The sequence below is a fragment of the Stegostoma tigrinum genome, chromosome 17 (assembly GCF_030684315.1).
Source record: "Stegostoma tigrinum isolate sSteTig4 chromosome 17, sSteTig4.hap1, whole genome shotgun sequence".
Classification (NCBI taxonomy): Eukaryota; Metazoa; Chordata; class Chondrichthyes; order Orectolobiformes; family Stegostomatidae; genus Stegostoma; species Stegostoma tigrinum.
In genome coordinates this window covers 29,136,037-29,159,725 of record NC_081370.1, presented here as the reverse complement: position 1 = coordinate 29,159,725, position 23,689 = coordinate 29,136,037, and the positions used below count along the sequence as shown (strand labels likewise).

At 39.5% G+C, this 23,689-nt stretch overlaps 1 protein-coding gene across 8 annotated transcripts in view; it reads right to left on the bottom strand.

The window, feature by feature from the left end:
* Window positions 1-23,689, bottom strand: part of stk33 (serine/threonine kinase 33) — a 261,638-nt gene that overhangs the window by 143,058 nt on the left and 94,891 nt on the right. Inside the window, exons 1-2 of one of the 8 annotated variants that reach the window (XM_048545738.2) lie at window positions 10,358-11,308; window positions 5,711-5,817 (exon numbers count right to left, since the gene is read on the bottom strand). The exons of 3 other annotated variants lie outside the window; for them this stretch is intronic. The gene's annotated coding sequence lies outside the window, so the exon portion shown is untranslated. Of the gene's footprint in view, window positions 1-1,154; window positions 1,255-5,710; window positions 5,818-10,357; window positions 11,309-23,689 lie in introns of those variants that run through there. 4 more of the 8 variants (XM_048545733.2, XM_048545739.2, XM_048545740.2 and 1 more) reach the window with 4 other exon arrangements.

The window sequence follows — 23,689 nt, the reverse complement described above, 5'->3', positions numbered from 1 at the left end:
AGATTTGCTGATCTTACACAATATGTTTAACTAAATATTCATACATATTGTTGATGCATAACAGTGCAATGCAAAAGTCACAATCACATATTTTCCAAAGTCACCCTAGAATATGGTGAAAATCAAATTCCTCTATTGTTTCTTAGCATTCAGAACCGAACATAGTATTCAGATAACAACTACCAGCCTGTTCATTTACAGCTAACTTTGTGAAACATCCACATGCTGTCACTTCATCATGTATCTCCTGTTATTCAACTTTGCAGTGACAAAAATTAAACCAGAATTGGAAGATAACAAGGTGTAGAGCTGGATATACACAGCAGGCCAAGCAGCATCAGAGGAGCAGGAAAGCTGACGTTTCGGGTTGTGATACTACACTTGATCTTAGCCAAAAGGCCGAGAAGCGCGAAGCGATTGTTTCGGGTTGTGACCCTTCTTCAGAAAAACCAGAATTGGAATCCAGTTTTGACAAAGGGTCTAAACTGAAGAAAAGTTTAGTAGTATATCTGGATTTCGAAAAAGCCCTTGATAATGTGCCACAGATCATTTTATACAGAAGATAAGGGGTTCATGGAATTTGGTTGAAACACATTAGTGTGGATAGAAATGGGTGATTGGACAGGAAACAAGAAGCCATTTAAAAAAAAGGGCCATTTTTAATTTAGTAGGCTGACACAAGTGGAACACTTGAAGGAGCCAAGCTAGGGACTGCTTTGTTTACAATCTCTGTTGCTAATGTGTTCAGATTTTATTCAAGTTTACTGACAATACACAGCTGGCGGAAATGTAGGAAAACAAACACATGCATGAGAAACCATGAATTTTCTTAAAATATGTAACAAGCAAGAGAGTAACTGGGGATAGAACAGAATATAGAACAGAACAGAAATTTCTTGTCACATGTATTTTCACGACAACTAAATTAATAATCTAAGTCAAACATACAAAGGAAAAATAGTCATCACAGCTCACTTAACGATTCCTGGATTCAGGGAATGCTGGAAAACCGGGCCAAAACCACTCCGCCATGCCATAACAAGGCTGAGGCGAGACTGCCATGCTGGGCCATTGCAAGACTTGGAAGTTGCCTCAAAAGCATGGTCGAGAATTTAGTGACAGGATTACAGCCTCACACTGGGTTGCTGGCATACCTGGAGGCGATCCAAGGAGGTCTCCATGACGGTGCAAGACTTTCACTCCAGGACAAAAATGCCACTCCTGGTCGAGAATGCCCTCCTGGACAAGACTGCCACACCAAAAGACCACCACGCCAGGCCTAAGTCGCCATTACGAGCCATTAGAAGCCACCTCAATGCAGATCCTGGTCCGGAAGAAGATGCCTTCCACCAAAGTTGTTAAAAGAGGGTAAGGTATCAAAATAAATGGAAATATTTCTAAAAAAAGCATTGGAAATAAAAGTAAAGTGGAAGACTAGACGAGCTTTGGACTCCTGGGCTGAGGAGCCCACACATTATGCTGCTACTCTGCTGCTGTCTTGTAAAAAGATAGAGCAGGACCTATTTGGGACCATATGGATAATGTGTGTGAACCCAGAAGGTGTGGTCAGAGTCTTCAGTTAATCCTATGTATCTGTCTTCACCAGATAAAGACAACACAGTATACATATCAGCATGTAGGGCTAAGATATTAGAATAAATTAACAGAGAGAAGAGATGCTAGCGGGTTTAGCAGCCAAGAGAGGATAAATCTGCGGGCTCAGACTGTTGAGGGAGATTATCTATTAGGGGCCGTGTAAGTAATTTTAAAATCCTCTTTGGCCACAGGTGAGGCATCAAAGGGCTGCATTAGAGGTCTAAGGTGTTCAGGTTCTAACATTTTCCTTTTCATAATAATGAGACAAAGGAATAGACAAGGAAATCACAGGTGAATCAGTCCAACCTTGGAGTTTAGGAAGTTATTAGAAACAGTTCTTTAAGACGAACATATCTGCAATTGGAGACACACAAATTAATCAGGGATGCTTTGCATGGATTTATTAAGGGAAGGTTGTATTTGACAAATTTGACAGAATTTTTTGAGGAGATAACCAGAAGTGCTGATGAAGGTAATACATTTGATGTGGTTTACATAACTTTAGTGAGAATTTTGATCCAAGGAAATGTAGCACGTTGGTCCCAAATTGGCTGAGAAATAGGAAGCAGAGAGAGATGGTGGAGAAAGGTTCTGTGACTGAAAGTCTGTTGTAGCTCTTAATACAGAAATCATTGGGACTTAACTATAAAAAGGTTGGTAGGCTGGTGAAAAGGATAGCCATAAACTACAGGACATGAGGAAATGCATTTTTGAAGGGCTAACAAAGCAAAGGAATACACAATGAATGGTAGGACCCTGGAAAGCAATGATGATCAGAGGGACCTTCATATGCATATCCACAGGTCTATAAGGTGATCAAGAAGGCATTTAAAATACCTGCCTTTATTAGCAGAGGCACTGAATACAAAGGAATGTTATGCTGAAACTGTATAAAATACAGGTTAGGCCATAACTGAATTATTGCATGCAGCTCTGGTCACCAATTTTAAGAAGGATCTGATTGCAGTATATTGCAGGTGAATTTACAGGATGCTGCCTGGGCTGAAAGGTCAGAGGTTTGAGGAAAGATTGGACAGAGTGGATTTGCTTTCCTTTTCATTTTGAAGATTAACAGAGTGCCTGATAAAGGGATATAAGATATTGAGGGCCAAAGATAGGGTGTATAAGAAGGCACTTGTTTTCCCATTGGTAGAGGGGTCAATAACCATTATTTAAGAGGCAGAAGTCTCAGAGGAGAGTTGAGAAGAAATCTTGCTCGTTAAGACGGAGTGGGACTTCAGAACTCACTGCTTAAAATGGCATTTGAGTCAGAAATTCTTGTAACATTTAAGCAGTATTTAGGTATTCACTTGCATGCTATGAGCCAAAAGCTGGAAAATTGAACTAATGTAGTCACATCTTCATGGACCAATTTGAAAATGATGGGCTGAATAGCCTCAATTTGTGCTGCAAACGTATGAATATAAGGTGGACCCAGAGATGCTGCAAAGATATATAGACAAGTTGAAGTAGTGAGTTACTTGATAGAACATGGAATATCGTGTCAAAAAGTGTGAACAAATACACTTTGGTTAGAAGAGCAGGAAGCTGGAACTTTTTTGATGATTATTGAAAGATGTGAAACATGTAACTTTTAATTATCAGAGAGCTTAACAGGAACTTTGACAAGGAAATTGATGTTAGGAGGCAGGTACAGTAAGGCAAATTAAAGGGAACACAGGTACTGAGGCTAGTTTTATATTCCAAATTTATTAATTCAATTCAACTTCCACCAGCTGTCATGGTGAGATATGAACCCATGTCCACACAGCTTTAGTCTGAACCTCTAGATTACTAGTCCAGTGACATCAGCATCACATCAGTATCTTCTCCCTCAAGTGAGTGAAACTGTGTTGCGCTACATCCAAATCAAGTATGTCTTTCCTTAACTATGGAGATAAAAATTGCACACAGTATTTCAGATATGATTTTACTGTTGCCCCTCATTTGAATTTGTCATGTTGTGCCAACCAAATTTGCTTTCATCCAGCAGAGTTTACTATACTGTTTAGGTAAAAATCAAGCTAGTAACCCAACTTGACATGAAAATAAGAAATTGAAAACGTAGATAAAAAGATGAATGCCAATTTTTGGTCATGAAGACCTGAACAAATCAGATATGTACTTATGCATGTAGTATGATTAAGTTTAAGGCTCAGTATGACTTTGAATATCCTATGTAATGATAAATGAAAACATGGACATCTCATTTGTGTACTGAACTTAAAACAGTCTTCAAAACAGAAGATCCTACCCAACAGCTGCAGACAAGTTCTAGCTTGAAAAGGCAGTGATATTTAGAAAGATATCAGTGAAGAGGAGTAACTGGAAAACTTCCTTCTCTGGTCTAAAAAACACTCAAGTGCATACAGAACGGTTTTATTCATAAGTTTCACAGATGGCTTTTGGAAATACAATATTGTCAAATGAATAACCTGGCACCAAATATAAGGGGAGTGAAAAGATGTATACATACAACAGCTTAATGGCGATTTTTGTAAAATAGTATGGTCTAGCTTTAGGGTAAATAGCACATAATTTTGCTTTGTGCACAATCTCAACTATTGAAAGAATATGGACAAATGTGTCCATTGATTGGGTTTCTCATTAATTATCATTAGTTTAAGGGACTCAGCACGTAGAAATCTAATTACCAAGCACATAGTAATGAGTTTGCATCTCAATATTAACTAACAAACGAGACTGCCTTGATTTACCCAAATTGAGTACATTATAAGCAAAGCATTAAATGGGAGCTGCACTCAATGCTGCAAGTAATTTGTCAGCAAATTACAAAGCTACACTGACAGTGATCATAAAATACACATCACATTAAATAATTATGCTTTAACTCAAAAATACATATTTCATTTCAAAATGTGAGTTGGACCATAGACACCCCCATTCTAAATACTCCATTCAGAATGCACAAACAAGCACAATCATAATTAACATAAATTTCAATCCATTAGGGTAACGAACTAATTACACTCGGGCTGGAGCTATCACAGTAATCACTAGTGCGACAAGCCGAGAAAAACCACAACATTGATAATTGTCGTCATGATGTTAGTTTTAGCAGGGATCATGTGCGCAGAGGGCCCTAAAGCTGGCTAATAATTGCTCCAATATATTTATTTTCTACAGATCTTTCTTGTCAATCACAGCAATTAATCTGTATCATTCACTTCAGCTAAAGGAATCTGAAATTCTTAAAACAGTATTTCCTATTTCATGAATCACAATTAAAAATCAAAGATATTTTGCATGTTCATTGTATTCAGCTATTCCTTTAAATATATCTATCCAAAACTGTAATGCATATATTATTCTACCTTAAAGAAATATTCATAGATATTATGGCTTCTTGTTCAAACTCTGCAAACTATATCAGTCAATCTGAACATCATGATAATTTTGGTTCACATTTCTAAAGCATTTCCCTCTTTTAAACTGCTCAACACAGAATTTGGATTTTTTTTCTAATCAAGGGAACAAATAACAAAACAGCACATGAACACTGAGCTTCAGTACTGAATTTCTTTTGGAACTTCAGAAGTGTGTTGCACATTGCTTTCGAGCAGTGACATAATCTTGACAAAGAAATTAAGAGTTTGAAGTAAGTCTTCATCACCCACAAACAGCCTGTATCCTGCAAATGCTTTGACAATGTAAATTATATGTCTTAAAATCCATAGTGATTAATTATGTTAAATAACTCCTCCTAAGATATACTGAGAACTTAGAAAGCTTGCTTGGAATTCAGGCATAATCTGCCTGAAAATGTCTTAAATCAAGCAGTATTTGGCAAAGATGCAGAGGATTGTTATTAACTACCATAAAGAAAAGGATTCCACAATAAATGCACAACATTAACAAATCTCATTCTTTTTAAACAATGACATGGTTTAATCCCTAAAACTTGTAAACTATAGAATAGCCAATTAAACAGTGGAAGCAGAAATCCATTTTTGTCAATCTCCTATTATCCAGAAAATCCTGTCACAATTGATGTATTGAACTACATGGATAATTCATTGAAAGCAAATACTGAGAAAGCATTAGCTTCTTCAATTTCATCAGTGCTCATAAAGAACGCTAAAATGAGGTTTACCATTAGATCGGTGCAGCTGAATTTCCCCTCAACTATCTTGATTGTTCCAAGGTTAAATACAAAACACTTAAGCAAAATCACCCTTTGAATAGATTCCTTCTTCATCTCTAAAACATAAGAAAATTTCTGTTATTGTAGAAGTAAAATACTGCAAATGCAGAAATTTGAAACAAAGCAAAGAAAATACTGGAAATACTCAAAGGTCCCAATTTATCTGATTTTCAAAGAGAGATTCTGTACTGAACAAGTAATCAGACTCTAGCTGCGTGTAAGAGTTATAAACCATCTGCATATAATACAACTAATTAAAACTTGCATACTCTTAGCAACTCCCCTTACACACAGATCAGCAGGCAAGAAAAGCTAGCTATTGGGCAGAGGAGAAAGAAAGCAGGAAGACAATTCAGTAGTCTTTGTTCCCGGGTTCTAGGATTCTTCTGCAAGCCAATACCTTGCTTTCTCCAGGTGATTCCACTGGTTGATAAGAGACACGAGGTGACCGATTCCTTTTTAAAGTCTCTGGCTAATCAGTTAAAAGTCACAGCTTATCACTGTTGCAGGAAAGATGACCTGGTTTTCATCAGGTTTGCAGTGAGCATTGACTGCAGAGAACTGAGAGGCCACTCTTAAGTTGGGGAAGATCTGAATATTTCTCTCTCCATACCTTGTTCCCAGCTCCAGCTGTTCATTTACCTGAGAACTAATCACAGTGTTGGCAGGCAAAAGGTCTCTGTTACCAAGAATTGGTCACTAGTCCATAGACCAATCAACCTCTCAATGCCGGCAGAAATTACATCTCAGTTCTCAGCACCTATTCAGCTCCAGATCAAATGCAACTCAATTGCTGCTTGTTCAAATGCAGTCTACAGGATGCCTACAATGGACGTTTGGTTCGAAAGTAAGTAACCTATCAGACACTCTTCTAATCCTGGTTTGAAAACAAATTTTTCGCATTTCAGTCTACATTTTAAATAAAAGTTAACAAGACACAGTCCTTACCCCTTGAATGAAAAGTCAAGGGAATGCTTATGATAGTATGGAAGAAACGCACATTAAGATTAGATATGAATAGCAAGTACTAAAAATCAAAAAAAGGTTACCTATTCTGAGAACAAGCTGATGTAAGATATTGTGGTTGGTGGGTGGGGGACAGCAAGTAATCAAAATGGAGTTAGTGGTCTGAAGTTGTCGAACTCAACGTTGAGCCCTGAAGGCTATAAATTGTTAAACTGGAAATGAAATGCTATTCTTTCATCTTGTGTTGGGTTTCATTGGACTAGCAAGCCCAGGGCAGTCATGTTGGCACAAAGCCATACTGGTGTACTACAATGGCAAGCAGCCAGAACAGCGGGGTCATGCTTACCAATTGAGTGGAGGTTTTTAGCAAAGTGGTCACCCAGGTTGCATTTCCTTTTGCCATTGTAGAGGGGACCACATTGTGTGCAGTGAATACAGAACACTACACCTTTTTAAAAAAAATGTAAATTGCAGTTTCACCTGAAAAGTGCATTTAGTGTCTTGCCAGTGAGGAGGGAAGATGCAAAGGGGCAAGTGATACAACTACAGTGATTTGAAAGGTGCAACAAGAGCGAGTTGGTATTGGGAGTCATGGAGTTATGCAAAGAATCAGTGCCTGCCAAGTTCTAACAGTAAAGGGGAAGATGCATACTAGATGCTGTGGAGAATTTTTTTTTGAACATGGAAGCTGGTAGTGTGAAAAAGAAACACAAGGGGAACCCTATCTTTGATCTGGGAGGGGAGGGAAGGGAAGGCAGATGTGTCAAAAATCTAAGGCAAGCTGAGGTCCCTGTGAACCACAATGCTGAGAAAATCTTTGATTAAGAAAAAGGCAGGCATGTCGGAAGCACCTTTTTAGAAGTAAGCATCATTGAACCAGATGGTAGTGATGAGAAACTAGGAGAACGGAAATGAGTCTTTAAAGAAAGCAGAGTGCAAAGAAGCGTAATTGAGGCAACTGGAAATTTTTGGGCTTGTAGCAGATATTGGTAGACAACTTATTCTCAGTTTAGAAACACATAAGAAAGGGAAGAATCAGAGATGGATCTGAAGAAGATGAGAAGAGAAGGAAATTTGAAACAATTTTCAGTTCTGGATGAGAACAAAAAGTAGAATCAATACAGTCATCAATTTGTCAGAGAAATAATTGCGCGAGGGGACCCAAATTGGACTGGAAGAAGGAATGTTCCTCACGTCTCAACCAAGAGACAGGCACAATGAGAACCCATCTAATTCATTGTTGTACTTTAGTGAAGAGATCCACCGTTTTTACATGGTCTGACCTATATGTGATGCCAGATCCACAGCATTATTGCTGATTCTTAATTAGGAGTGGGCAATAAATGTTGGCCACAATAGCAACACTCACATTCCATGAATGCATAAAGATAAAACAAAAACTTTACAACTCAAAAGCAGCTTTTTCTGTCTGTTCCCAATCTCTGTTTTGGTAAGAAGACATGGAATAATGAGACTTAGACAAAAAGGGAGGTCACAAACATCCTAAATTAAACTGAATCTCTTAAACTCTGGGTCTGGAATAGTTTGTTAACTAGCTTATCAATTTTTTCAGAATTAAAAAAAATGTGTTGCTTTGGCTCATTGTTGCAACAAATAAATGCACAATTTTTCTGTCTCTTTTTATTTGTACTTCTTCTTATCAGGCAGCATCCTAGTCACTGTTGCATCCTATCAAAATTCTCCCTATAGTGTGATTGCTAATACTATTCAGACATTTGGAGTGTTTCATAAAAAGTTAATAGAAACCTCCTAAACCAAATTAGATTGAGAGATGACCTAGCGAAATCTTGGACAAGTCCAAAACCACTCTGTTTACACGCTAGATTCTATTTCAAAAAGCAACCCTAACTCGAGGATAAAACGCAAAAGACTTGGCTACTTAGACCACACGGCTGTAATTATTTACCTACAGAGATGAGGTCGTGAGAAACTAAACATAACAGACTGTGTCAGTGTTAATATTTAAAGGCTGTAATCAGTCCACAAGAACCCTAGTTTAATGGAGCTATTTATCTACTTGGCTTGTAAGGGATTTTAAATTATGTGATGTTGCTGCTATGAAGTTAAAGTTGGCTCATATGGCAACAATTTCTGGAGAAAGATCCAAGTTTTCCGTTATGTTTAAAACAAACCAGTTGAAATACCAGCCCAATGGACCATCTTAGATGTGCGTATTTTCATTAATTTTGGAGATAACAAATATTATTGAACACATTCCCACTTTCACTGTTAGAAATATGTTAATTTAGTAAACCCAGTTTGGGAGGTGTTGGGTGGTTGCATAGCTAAACAGAAAATACAGTTGCTTTTGCTTCCACACAAAAAGGGGATGTTTCTCACACAGAATGGTAGCTTTGATTGGCAGCTAAATGAGGTAATCTCCAACACAAGAAGCTGAGGGAGAGATCAGCTACATCTATCCATCACTCCCTGTGGCAATTTGAACTGAAACCATGAGTAAGATAGCAAGATTCTATTTTTAAAGATTATTTCCAGTCATTTTAAGGATTTATAAAGTAACTTTAATGCACAACATGGAACAAAGCTACATATTTCTAACATAGGGTAATTTGAAATTAAGCAACCTGTGCAGTGAGTGAATTATGTTCATTTCTGTTTCTTATGTCAAATATCCACTCAGATGGATTAAAATGTTAAAGTGATTTCAGCTCAGATTCCAAAATGTAAGAATACAACATGTACAGGTCATACAGGAACACATAATCTTACAATTCTGGTTTGATGTATTCCTGAGATTTGAGTACATGATATTTGACAGTACGTTTCACAATGTTAGCACATCCAGGACCATACAACTGAAAACAAAGGCTTCCTCTGGATATAATCAGGATAAATCTGAAAACAAACTAAGTAAGATAGATCAGGGAGATCAAAAGTGTAACTCTCCCTACTCCAACTAAATTAGTTCATCCCTTATGCACTGGAAGTACAATGCTACCATTAGCTTCAGCCATCTTGGGTTAGGGACGAAAATCAATTGCTCGGCTTCCTACTTCCAATCTCTGGCTAGGTCTTTACACCTTAAGCCCAAGAAGAGTTTCTATGTTTGTTACGTGTTTGTAACACAATTTGATTGTACTTTCTTTCGGTAACATTATTCATCTTTCCCATACCACCTCCCAGCTCACCCCTTCCTGACCCAGTTCTCATTTTTTTCCTTTCTGCTGGACCTCAGAATGAAGAGCAATATTCAGACAAAGTTCAGAACAATATCAAACTGAATCATCATTTAACCATAATTATCACCCTAACTGTCAGCCAGTGATACCTATAGGTCAAACTTAATGATAGAAAGTGTATTTTCTTTTAAAAGACAGAGGAAACTGAAAGAAAAATCTAAAAGCTTCTATCAATCAGGCCAACAATATCTGTTTAGAGATAAACATTTAAATGATTCAAAAACATTCTGCTTTAAACCTGACTTGAAGGCTCCAGATTACAATTTTGTACTTATTCACATATATACACATTTTTCTGCAGGGTGCTCTTATTGACACATGGCCCATTTACATATAGCAGAAGTTAATTTGATCAGTAATTCATATTATTTACACCATTAATATTTTCTACATCATTCTTTGAACTGACCTGTTCATTTTCTAAATAGGAAGGATGCCTTATTTTAAATGATAGTATAGAATTACCCATATACATCACGGATATTGAGTTCTGTATAGTTCAGTTCTCTTCGCAAATTGATCGCAATCTCTTAGAAAACGTAGCACCAAAAATGCGGTCAACTAGAGAGACTGGTAACTCAAGATACACTACAGTACAGCTCTTTGTAAACTCTCAACTTGGCATTTAAGTCGTTACTCCATTAATCGCCACAGTAAACAAAGTCACAAAAAAGATACAAAAGCAGAAGTTGCTTGAAAATCTCAGCAGGTCTGGCACCATCCAGTGAAGAAAACTCAGAGTTAACTTTTCGGGTTCGGTGACTCTCCCTCGCATAAAAGATAACTTGCTTGTTCAGGTTTTGGTTGGGCTAATTTGTACAATTTGCTTTTGATCTCCTAAAAGGAGGGTGCTTGGAAACAACAAGGATGCATTGAAGTCCATGTTCTTTTAGTTTAATGATCAAGAATAAAAAAAATAACCAGTTCATGGCAACCTTTTTGCTAGGCATACAAGTGCTAGACTTTTATATACAGGTGACATCCTCCCAAAAAAAAACAAACATCTTTTTTTAAGCAGAAATTCAAATAGGAGACTTTCGCAAATCCACTCAAATCCTCATTTCAAATCTTGTCACGATTTCACTTCATTCTATTGCGATGATGTCATCCAGCCGTGACTTTTTGTCTATACTTGGCGTTCCGCTGACACCAGATTTCTCCTTGTCCCTGAGTTGTTTCACCGGGAGGAATCAGTTGTTCTGTCAAACTTGTCTCCTCTGACAAACATTCTCGATAGTACTTAATAACTCCCGTTTCCTGAAATACCTTCTAAAATGCACCTTTAACCGTACCATAGTTCTCTCTTTTGATTAGATTAGACTGTTACAGTACACATTTAAGGCTGCACTGGAAAATACGAACAATAAAAAATACGATCACTGGAGCCGGATGGTGATAATAGTGCCACTCTTTTCGACCACTTCTCGCTCGGTCCTAATTTGTGTTTTAAACATCCAACTATCACACTTCAATTTAAATGTAAGTAACTAGATCATAACGACGGAGCAGCCAAATTATAAGGTTTAACAATGCAAGGAGGAATTTCCTGAAAACATAAAAGCATAACATCAGATACAGACATCTAAAAAGGGGACGGGGTGGGGAGTGTGTCGAATGTACACAGGAAGTTAAAGGCAATTACAGTATAAGTTTTTAAGGGTGCTTGAGGCATTAAAGTTTTAAACCTTCTGAATGCGCCTTTTCAAGAGTCTTAATAGTTTTTGTCCAGGTTCATCCCAGCAGTTCCCTGATACAAGAGTCTGCGCTCTCTGGTCTGTACCCTGGGACGCACACGTAGTCAAAGATAACCACACTTGGAGAACTATCACGTTGGTGGAACATGCTCTTTGGTCTGCCCCAAACTTGTTGGTCTTCCACAGCAAGGTGCTGACCTCAATGGTGTTTTGCAGATTGGCACATTATAAGATCCAGGACTACATGCTGAGGCAAGCACTAAAGCTCAGAGCAGCTGGTGCCAAGATGCAGTAGGAAAAGACTACCATCAAACATCTTTCTGCCAAAGTACAGTGTGGATCCATTCAGCTATCAGATCCTCCCAGTGCCTCAAATATATGTAACTATTATCTTGCATAAGTGAGACATGCCTTGGAACTGTAGGGAAAGTCAAACTCCAATGGTTGAAATAGTATCAGAGATAATGGGAACTGCAGATGCTGGAGAATCCAAGATAATAAAATGTGAGGCTGGATGAACACAGCAGGCCAAGCAGCATCTCAGGAGCATAAAAGCTGACGTTTCGGGCCGAGACCCTTCATCAGAGAGGGGGATGGGGAGAGGGAACTGGAATAAATAGGGAGAGAGGGGGAGGCGGACCGAAGATGGAGAGTAAAGAAGATAGGTGGAGAGAGTATAGGTGGGGAGGTAGGGAGGGGATAGGTCAGTCCAGGGAAGACAGACAGGTCAAGGAGGTGGGATGAGGTTAGTAGGTAGATGGGGGTGCGGCTTGGGGTGGGAGGAAGGGATGGGTGAGAGGAAAAACTCCAATGGTTGTTTGCTTTCAATATGTAAACACTGTACAGAACCAAATTGCTTCAATGACTATGTACATAGGTTTTTTAATGAATAAAGTATATTTTAGAAATAAAAAAATTAAACCAGAATCAAGTTGTTTAACTGGGAGTCAGTGGTGTAGTGGCACTGTCACTGGACTGGCAATCCAAAGCTTTCTGGAGAAATCAGTTTAAATGCCACCATTGCAGATGGAGAAATTTATGTTCAATAAAATAAATCCAGAATAAAAGCTTAATAATCTCATCTGGCTCACCACTGACCTTTAGAAAAAGAAATCTACAGTCTTACCTGGTGTGGCCAATGTGCAACTCTGGATTCCATAGCAATATAGTTGACCGCTGGCTGCCTTCAAGGCAACGAGGGATGAGCAAAATGACTGACTCAGCCAGGAATACTCAAATCCTATTAAAGCATTTTTAAAAACGTTGTCTCATTCCACGCTAGTAGAGTTTGTAGGTCCGAATTATTGTGCCAATGATTTTGTCTCAAGTTGTTTCTCACCAGTTGCTGGATTTTGAGAGTAATGAGAAAGGCAGGCAGGGAAAGAGAGATACTTCCAAATTCTTCCTATTATTTGTGTATATTTATTTTACTCTCACTTTTCTTTAACAGCTGTTGATGGAAATACAATTTGGTTATGCATTCTGGTGTCTGGTATCATTTTTTCCCCAATTTTATCTGTAGGCTACATTCATCACAATATAGAACATAGAACAGTACAGCACAGAATAGGCCTTTCAGTCCACGATGTTGTGCCGACCATTGATCCTCATGTATGCACCCTCAAATTTCTGTGACCATATGCATGTCCAGCAGTCTCTCAAATGTCCCCAATGACCTTGCTTCCACAACTGCTGCTGGCAACGCATTCCACGCTCTCACAACTCTCTGTGTAAAGAACCCGCCTCTGACATCCCCTCTATACTTGCCTCCAACCAGCTTAAAACTATGACCCCTCGTGTTAGCCATTTCTGCCCTGGGAAATAGTCTCTGGCTATCAACTCTATCTATGCCTCTCATTATCCTGTATACCTCAATTAGGTCCCCTCTCCTCCTCCTTTTCTCCAATGAAAAAAGTCTGAGCTCAGTCAACTTCTCTTCATAAGATAAGCCCTCCAGTCCAGGCAGCATCCTGGTAAACCTCCTCTGAACCCTCTCCAAAGCATCCACATCTTTCCTATAATAGGGCTATGACTTCTTATAAAAGCATGAAAATGCGGAAAGTACAGATTAGAGTTGTAGTGTCTTTTATAAGAATGATCCGTGTTTACTGATGGTTTAAATAACCTAGGCTGAGCTAATCACATCATTTTCAGTCAATATTTGTTCCTCATAAAATTTGCTTTAGCCATGAAGGTATTGGGTATTAAAACATCAGATGATGCATGTTAAATATCAAGTCATGGTTGCTGTAACAAAACCTCAAATCACTATGATGTAACTGGAAATACCACAATATAAAATAAAGGATTTTCTAATACTAGCAATCAGACAATTGTCAACTGTATGCGCTTACCCTGATTTCTCAAATGAAAAAAAAAAGCTGGTTTTAAAAGAAATTTACAAAAAATCTACTTTGCTTCCCAGATAACACGTGTGAAGCTGAATGAACACAGCGGGCCAAGCAGCATCAGACGAGCAAGAAAGTTTGTTTCAGGTTGGGACCCTTCTTCAGAAATGGGGGAGGGGAAGGGGTTTCTGAAATAAATAGGGAGACAGGAGGAGGCGGGTAGCAGATGGATAAAGGAGAAGATAGGGTGAGAGGAGACAGACAGGTCAAAGAGGCGGGGTTAGAGTTAGTGAAGGTGAATGTAGGTGGGGAGTTAGGGAGGGGATAGGTCAGTCCAGGGAGGATGGACAGGTCAAGGGGGCGGGATGAGATTAGTGGGTAGGAGATGGCGGTGGGGCTTGAGATGGGAGGAATGGTTAGGGAGGCGGGGACTAGCTGGGCTGGTTTTGGCATGTGGTCAGGGGAGGGGAGATTTTGAAGCTTGTGAAGTCCACATGGGAACCCTGCAGCCCAAGGGTATCAAAGCAAAATATGGGATGCTGTTCCTGCATCTTTTGGGTGGCGTCATTGTGGCAATGCAGGAGGCCCAGGATGGACATGTCGTCCGAGGAGTTGGGGGGGGGGGGGGGGGATTGAAATGGTTTGCAACTGGGAGGTGTGGTTGTTTGTTGCGAACTGAGCGTAGGTGTTCCACAAAGTAGTCCCCAAGCCTCTATTTGGTTTCCTCGATGTAGAGGAGGCCACAACGGGAACAACGGATACAGTATAATCACATTAACAGATGTGTAGGTGAACATCTGTTTGAGGTAAAAAGTCTTCTTAGGGCCTGGGATGGGGGTGAGGGGGGTGGTATAGGGGCAGGTGTAGCACTTGCTTCAGTTGCAGGGAAAAGTGCTGGGGGTGGTGGAGCTGGAGGGGAGTGTGGAGCGGACAAGGGAGTCACAGAGAGAGTGGTCCCTCCGGAAAGCACATAAGGGTGGGGATGGAAAAATGTCCTTAGCAGTGGGGTCAGATTTGCAGATGGTGGAAATGTCGGAGGATGATGATTTGGATTTAGAAGTTGGTGGGGTGGTACGTGAGGACGAGGGGGATTCTGTTTTGGTTATTATTGCAGATGGGGGTGTGAGGGATGAGTTGCGGGAAATGCGGGAGACATGGTTAAGGGCATTTTCAATCACTGTGGAGGGGAAGTTGCGGTTTTTGCTTCATGCTTTTTTTAAAAACATTTACCAATAGATACTTCTATACAATTATTTTCATTTTCATGTATTTGTCAGCTTTTTAATCACCATTTTCTAAAAATACATTCTTGGGTGTCAGCAAATGCAGGCTTTAAAATAAGGCATCCTTTAGACTTCTACTAAATTCCTCCTTTTCCTGTATCCCATTCTCACTTCTTCAATATTACATGCATAGCAATTTCTGGTGTCTTTTTCGTGTGAAAGACACTACTAAGTTATTATTTTAAAATGATTTCACAAGCAATCTAGAATCTCTAATTCTCGACAAGTTTCTTGTTAGGAAATCATTAGTTGTGCATAGCTAACAAAGCTGTTCCTTGGATTCCTCAACATTTAATAATGTATGCCATATTTATCAAGAAAAAATTGAAAGGTAAAACAAACTTTATTATAGCTAGGTAATTCTTGGTACACTGTAAACATAAATTCAATGCTTCATAAGCAAATGTTAATCATTTTACAATAATACCATTTTATTCTTCCACTCTTGTCAACATAGTTCTATGTTTGACATATAAAGCTTAAATTTACACAGAACATGGCAATTATAATGTTTTTGGCAAGCTCTATCCTGTTACTAAGAGACTACATTTAACAATTTCACTCAAGAACCAGATACAGCAAAGTCTTGAAGGAACATAATCCAAAAGACTAATAATCATTTCATGTAGAATTAAAAATGCAATCATCTTTCAAACCTTGCATTAAACCTTTGAAATAGCTAAAATTTATGTCAAACTGGAACCAGTATCAAATTTCATACTTCACCTTGTTTTCATAGAAGAATGGTGTACCCTTAATATATATATATAAGTGATATCCTAATTAATGGAAAATTACTTTGCTCTAAAATTATAATGTCCTGACAGTGACTTCTTTTTGTTGAAGGACCTTGGCAACTTTGCACATTCTCCCCATGTCTGCGTGGGTCTCCTCTGGGTGCTCTGGTTTCCTCCCACAGTCCAAAGATGTGCAGGTTAGGTGGATCGGCCTTGCTAAATTGCCCATAGTGTTCAGGGGTGTGTGGGTTATATGGGAATGGGTCTGGGTGGGATGATTCAAAGGGCAGTGTGGACTTGATGGGCCGCAGGGCCTGTTTCCACACAATAGGGAATCTAATCTAAAAACTGTGGTAATTACTTTCTCCTGTATCCTGCTGCGCATGGGCTCTTTCAAGTCCAAAGTGATCTTGCTTCCATTCGGCTATCTAGCTATGAGAGTTTTGTTGAATTAACAGTGTGAAGTTTATTGCATTAGTACAACAGGTTTACATATTGCATAGAACACAGAATCCCTCCACAGTGTGGAAACAGGCCATTTGGCCCAGAGTCCACACCAGCTCTCTGAAGAGCATCTTATCCATACCCATCCCAGACCCAGACCCAACCTCTAACCTATCCCTGTAACCCTGCATTTCCTATGACTAATCCACCAAGCCTGCACATCTTCAGACTGTAGGAGGAAACCAGAGCACCTACAGGAAACCCATGCAGACCTGGGGAGAATATGGAAACTCCACACAGTCACCCAAGGCTAGAATCAAATCCTGGTGCTGCGAGGCAGTAGTACCAACCATTGAGCCACTGTACCACCCCAAATGACCCATATTTCTACAGAGATTGTTAACCCCCAATCTGCCTCCTACAATCTTCTCTTCTCTGACCAAGTCTTTGTTACATCATCACAATATGTGATGCTTAGTACACTGAATTGTATTTTACCTAGTTATTATGCAAAAACGCAATGTTAAAAAGTACAACCAAACATATTATATTAATAAAGAAAATCAGCAACTGCACCTTGCCAAAGAAAATCAATAGAAAGCTTGACCTGAACAAAAATTAAAACTAAGGGGAAACTCTAGGTTAAGATAATGGCGTGTTTATTTTTAGAAGTAACATTTTGATTGATATTTGGAATTCTACTCCTCTATTTGCTTTCTATTTAGCTTCTCCAAAATGGATAAGTTTTTGGACATTACAGCATCGTTAAATAAATGGAAATCAACAAATTTAAATGTTATTTCCAACTCAAAAATTGTAATCCGAAGTACAATTATTTAAAGGTTTTCTTTTTTAAAAAAGATAAAGCTACGCTTTGCAGAATAAAAGTAGAAAGTGTAAGAAATGCTCAGCAGCTCCAGCAGCATACGTGAAGAGAGAAACAGAGTTACCATTTCTATTGAATAGACTTGTCTTCATAACAGCTTGAGATTCCAAGATCAGTTGCTTGGATGGTTGGGTTCAGGATGTTTGAGACTGCTGAGGCTTTGGGCCCGTGGGCATTGTAACATAGTCATTATACTTCTGGATTCGTAATACAGATACTTGCTTAATGATCCAGAAACAATAACTTAAATCATGGTAGAGTTGATTCAGGGCATTTTTCTAGAACAGCAGCAGAGTAGCAATGTTCATGCCTGCTTCTTGAGCCCAGGTCTCAACTGTGTCCATCTGCCTTTCTTTTGTTCCCTCTCTTTCACTTTTGTTCCAGCTGTTTTTATTCCTTTCTTGGTGGCATTGGACCCTTCCTGGTGGCAGTTCCTTCCAGGGGTGGGGGTGAGGGATGTCAGCAGCAGTGGGTTTCTTTGCTGAAATGGCAGTCCCAGGAGGCAACAATGTAAACTGGAATGAGGCACCGGCTGCTTCGACGTAGCAGGCTCGGCATTGAGTTTCAGCCCAGTTCCAGATCTGGCAACTTCAGTGGCAGCTACATTGCTGTGATCAGCCCACTGTGGATTCATGGCAGTGACGTCAGTGGAGACAAGATGGCACCTAAGAATGACGACGCAATTCCAGAAGCAGTGGCACGGCTCCAGAACATAGCTAGGTACCTGATGGTGAAAGCGGTGGCCTAGGGACTCGGGGCACTCGAACATTCACAGACTGAGAGATGGAGTTTGTGGCTTTGTTTTTCTGCACGAGGACTCACGGCAGAGCGAGGGGAATGATCTGGATGCTTCCTTTTCTTTCGCTTGTTTCTTTTATTTCTACTTCTGATTTCAATCCTGTCTTTCCTATCCTAAAATGGTGCCAGAGAATGGCAACCTTGTACACTTTCCACTATATTCCTGTACTCAAGTGCACGTGACAATAAAATCTAAATATATTATTGATCCAACCAGGGGTCAGGCCATTTTAGATCTGGTAATATTTAATGAGGCAGCATTCATAACTTACATGAGAATGTTAGCTTACCTACAAAATTGTGATCATAACATTGCAGAATTTAGCATTCAGTTTGAGGGTAAGGAGTATTAGTCACAAACAACCGTGCTAAACCTAAATAAGAACAATGGCAAAGGAATGAAGGCAAACTTGGCTAGAGTGCAGAGAAAGGAATTCAGCAGGAAAAGATCATTTGTAAACAATGGCTGATGTTTAAGAGAATAGCTCATAACTTGCAATAAAGATATATCCCAGTGAGGAAGACGGACTCTGAGAAGGGGATAAGGCAACCATGTTTAACCAAGAAAGTTAAGTATTGTATTAAATTGAAAAATAACTCTCATTGTGGCAAAAATAATGGTAAACCAAAGGGATGAGAAAGTTTTTAAAACCAACAAATGATAACAGAAAAACCATAAAGAAGGAGAATATTAACTTTGAGGGTAAAATAACAAGCAGTCAAAGTAATTAAAAGCAGGTAATGAGAGCTTGTTTAAATGATATATCAAAGAACAGAGGGGCCAAAGTGCATAAAGTCTCTGCAGAGAATAATGCTGAGGAAATATTCATGGAGAACCAGGAAATGGCAGAGGAGTTGAATAAATACTTTGCAACAGTCTTCACAGGAGAAGATACTACTCATGTTCCAAAAATATTAAATAAAAAGGCACAAAAGTGGGAGATTAATATAATAACTACAGTTTGGAATGTTATCCTCAGTGAATTATTGACAAAGTCTTTGGTACATTTACACTTTCCAAACTGTTAAGCAAAGATGTTGTGAAACTTTAAAGGGTTCAGAAAAGATTTACAAGGATGTTGTCAGAGTTGAAGGAGGGAATAAACAGGCTGGGGCTCTTTTCCCTGCAGCATTGAAGGATGAAGGGGAGCCTAACAGAAGTTTGCAAAATCATGAGTGGCGTGGATAGGGTGAATAGTCAGACTTTTTCCTCGAGTAGGGGAGCCCAAAACTTGACGTCATAGGTTCAAGGTGAGAGGAGAACAACATAAAAGTGTTCCAAGTGGCAAACATTTTCATGCTGAGAATGTGTGGGTATGGAATGAGCTGCCAAAGGTGGTGGAGGAGGCTGGTACAATTACAGCATTTAAAAGGCATTTGGATGGGTATATGAATAGGAAGGGTTGAGGGACATGGGCTAAATGTGACTAGATTAACTTAGGATATCTGGTTGGCATGGACAAGTTGGACCTAGTTCCATGCTGTACATCTCTATGACTCTAAATACGCTGTTCCACATTATACTTCATCTGCTGTGTTCTTGCACATTCATTTCATCTATCTTAATCCTCCCATCTTCCCTACAACACACATTGCTACTTGACTTGCATCATCCACGAACTTGGATTTATTACATTTGGTTCCCACCTCTAAATCATTGATTATACTTTATGAACACTTGGGCCTCAAGATCTTGGCTCTGCAGTACTAGTCACAGCCTGCCAACATGTGAATGACTTCATTTAGAGTCATAGAGACGTACAGCACTGAATCAGACCCTTTGGTCCAACTCATTCATGCCGACCAGATGTCATAAATTAACCTAGTCCCATTCTCCAGCATTTGGCCCACATCATTCTAAATCCTTTCTATTCATATACCCATCCAGATGCCTTTTAAATGTTGTAATTGTACCAGCCTCCACCACTTTCCCCCAGCAGCTCATTCCACACATGCACAACCCTCTGCATGAAAAAGATGCCCCTTAGATCCCTTTTAACACTTTCCCCTCTCATCTTAAACCTATGCTCTCTAGTTTTGGACTCCTCCACATATGGGAAAAGACTTTGGCTATTCACACTATCCACGCCCCTCTATAATGTCACCTCTCAGCCTCCATTGCTCCAGGCAAAATAGCCACAGTCTATTCAACTTCTCCCTATAGCTCAAACCCTCCAGCCCTGGCAACATCCTTGTAAATCTTCTCTGAACCCTTTCAAGTTTCACAACATCCTTCCTATGACAGGGTGACCAGAATTGCACACAATATTCCAAAAGCGGCCTAACCAATGTCCTGTACATCCATAACATGATCTCCGAGCTCTTATACCCAATGCACTGATCCATAAACGTAAGCCAACGAATTGCCACCTTCACTGTCCAGTCTATGTGGGACTCCACTTTCAAGGAACTGGAAACCTGAAGTCCACTGTCTCGCTGATCAGCAACACTTCCCAGGACTCTGCCATTAAGTGTCTAGGTCCTGCCCTGATTTGCCTTTCCAAAATGCAGCACCTCACACTTATCTAAATTAAACTCCATCTGTCACTTCTCAGCCCACTGGCCCATCTGATTGGGATCCCATTGTCCTCTTCTCTCTGTTAGCCATTCATTAATTCATGCCAATACATTAGTGACTGTCCCACGATAATCACCAATGCACTATCTCCAGCCACTTCCTTCAACACTCTGGGATGTAGAATAGCGGTTCCTGGAGATTCATCAACTTTCACCCCAGTAATCTCTACAGTATAATCTTCTTATATTAAATTTCCTTCAAATAATCATGCTCCCTAGCCACTTGGTCCTGTAAGACTTCTTGTATTTTTCCCACTGGAAACAGACACAGAGTAACTAATAATTTAGCTTCCATGCAATTTCTCTCTTCTCAATGATAAATTCTCCGAACTCCACATGCAATGGACCCACATTGGTTTTAGCCAAACATTTCCTACTTATGTACCTCCTGAAGCTTTTACAGCCCATTTTTATGTTTTTCATTTTTGCACTCATGTACTTACTTTTCTTTTCCTCATCAGTCTCTTGGTCTTCCTTTGCTGTACTGTAAAATACTGCCGAACCTCAGAATTATTTCTTTTTCTGGCAACTTTCAGGACCTTTGCTTTTAATCATACAGAGTCCTGAATGTTCTTTGTCAACTACAGCAAAGGGCAGCAGACATTGATCTTTTTCAAATTCTGGCACCCTATAAGGGATGCACAGGTTCTGTAAGTCATGTAATAGTTCTTACTAGGCTATCAATCATCTAGGTGCAATATGGCTTTGAAAGTATTTTCCAAATCCACTTCAGCCAGTTTGTGCCCCATGTGCCTCATATTTCCCAATCCATTTTAAAGAAACACCTCACTTTCAAACATAAAGTGAAATCAATGGCATTGTAGTCACTCATTCCAAAAGATTATTTTGCAGGGTTGATAATTTCTTCATATGACATCTAAAATAGCACTTCCTCCAGTTTGGTTCCTCAACATACTGCTCTAGAAAACCAGCCCTTAGACACTCCAGAATTTCATTGTCTACAGACTTAGTGCTGAATTTGTTCATTTGGTTAATATGCAGATTGAAGTCACCTATGCTAACTGTGCTGTCCATGCAACGTGCTTCCCTCATTCTTTCATTAATACCATCACCCCCACTATCCTGATTATTTCACATCCTATAGAAAAACTCCAACCAATGTCTGCTGCCCCTTGCCGTATTTTTTAGTTCACTCAAAACTTTTTTTTTTCTGATCTAAGCTCCTCTCTTATTAATACACTTATCCATCCATTTTGTTAGTACAATAAAGCCACATGACTCCTAGTTTTTAAACAAACAAAATAAATTTGCAATACGAAGTTAGGAAGTTTAACAACAAAAGTATTTATCTTATACTGTAATATCTAAACTTAACAGGAGGTAAATAAACTAACAAGAAAACTGAGGCTGGGCACACAATGTTGGTCACAATGGCAATTGACACGCAAGGTAGAACACAGATTTGTCAGCAACCTAACTAGCCACCAAACAAAAATCTCTTTGTCACTCTTTTGAAAAATCTCAACTCCTTATATCCAAAGATCAAGCCTCTGAATTACTTCCAAAGTCCACTCTAGCTCAAACAACCTCAGTGACTGCTCACTTCACAGTGGTTCAGTCTCATCTCGTAAGACTGTGTTCTCCTGGGTTCCCAAAGCTGCATACCAGCACCAATTCCCAGAAAATTTCTAGTCATGCTGAGTAGAAGATCGATGTTCATAACTGCTACTTGTGCCCCAACGGCCAGCAGCACTTAACCAGTGATTTTCCACAGCCTTTTCACTTGAGGTTTCTCCTGAGATTCAACCACAATAAACAGCTTCCTGGGTACTCCTGAGTCCTAATTCCAACTCTTAGATGCACTATACTTGATGAGCCAAGGGCTTCTTTGAGACCTAACTGACTGTAGTATCTTTTCGGTAAGGACCTCTTCCTGTTAGCTTCTCCTCATAGTGTTTATCTTCCAGTGGACTCCCTTTGTAGTCTCTTCTGTGTTGTATGGTGCCATATCGGGTACCAGCACTGCTCTATTTTTAGCACCAAAACACCACACAGATTTATTTTTATCTTTAAATGGCAGGAACTCGGCTGTTTAAAAAAAAAAGAAACTTGAATGGAGCATGCATAGCCTGTCACACAGCAGTGCTGGCACATGCGCTGGAAGTCTCAGGCCTGCCAGGAATTGCAATCCTCAACCTCCACCCAGATGTAAGATTATTTTGATTTTTGTAACAAGTTCCATTCACATCTCAAATCATGAAGTTCACTGGAAGAAAGACATAGGCAACATTCACGTTTGGATTTATTAGTGACAAGTGACATTCAGGCTACACAAATGTCAGGTAATGACCAACTCCAACAAGAGAGAAACTAATGATCTTCCCTTGATACAAATGCATAAGCATCAGTGAATGCTCCAATCAGCAATACCCTGGCAGTCAACATGAACTAAAAAAATTAATCAAGCCACAAAACATACTGCAACTCCAAGAGCAGTTCATAAGCTGGGAATTCTGTGGAAAGCAACTCTCCTCGTGACTCTCAAAGGCTTCAGAAAGCACAGGCGCAGAGCCTGGACAGGTGTAGTGTTAGATTAGACACACTTGAATGTTTCTAAGAAAATTCATCTCACTTGATAGGCATGCCATCTACCACCTTAAACATTTACTTTCTCTACCACAGTGGCACCATGGCTATGGCATACAATATCTGCAAGATGCTCACTCAACTCACAAAACTTCTTCAGAAGCAAATTCAAAACTTCGACCACATAGAAGGACAAGGGCACTGGATAGATGGGAACATGAACATCTGTAGTTTACTCTCCAAGTCATACAATATCATCACTTGATTTGTGTCCCAATTCCTGCATCATCACTCAGTGTCACTCCTACAACTCCCTATCTGACAGACTACAACAATTCCAGGTGTCAGATCTCCGCTTTACATTAGACAACAAACACTACCCTTGAGAACAATGCCAACACTCCATAAATGAAAAAAGGAAAAGTAT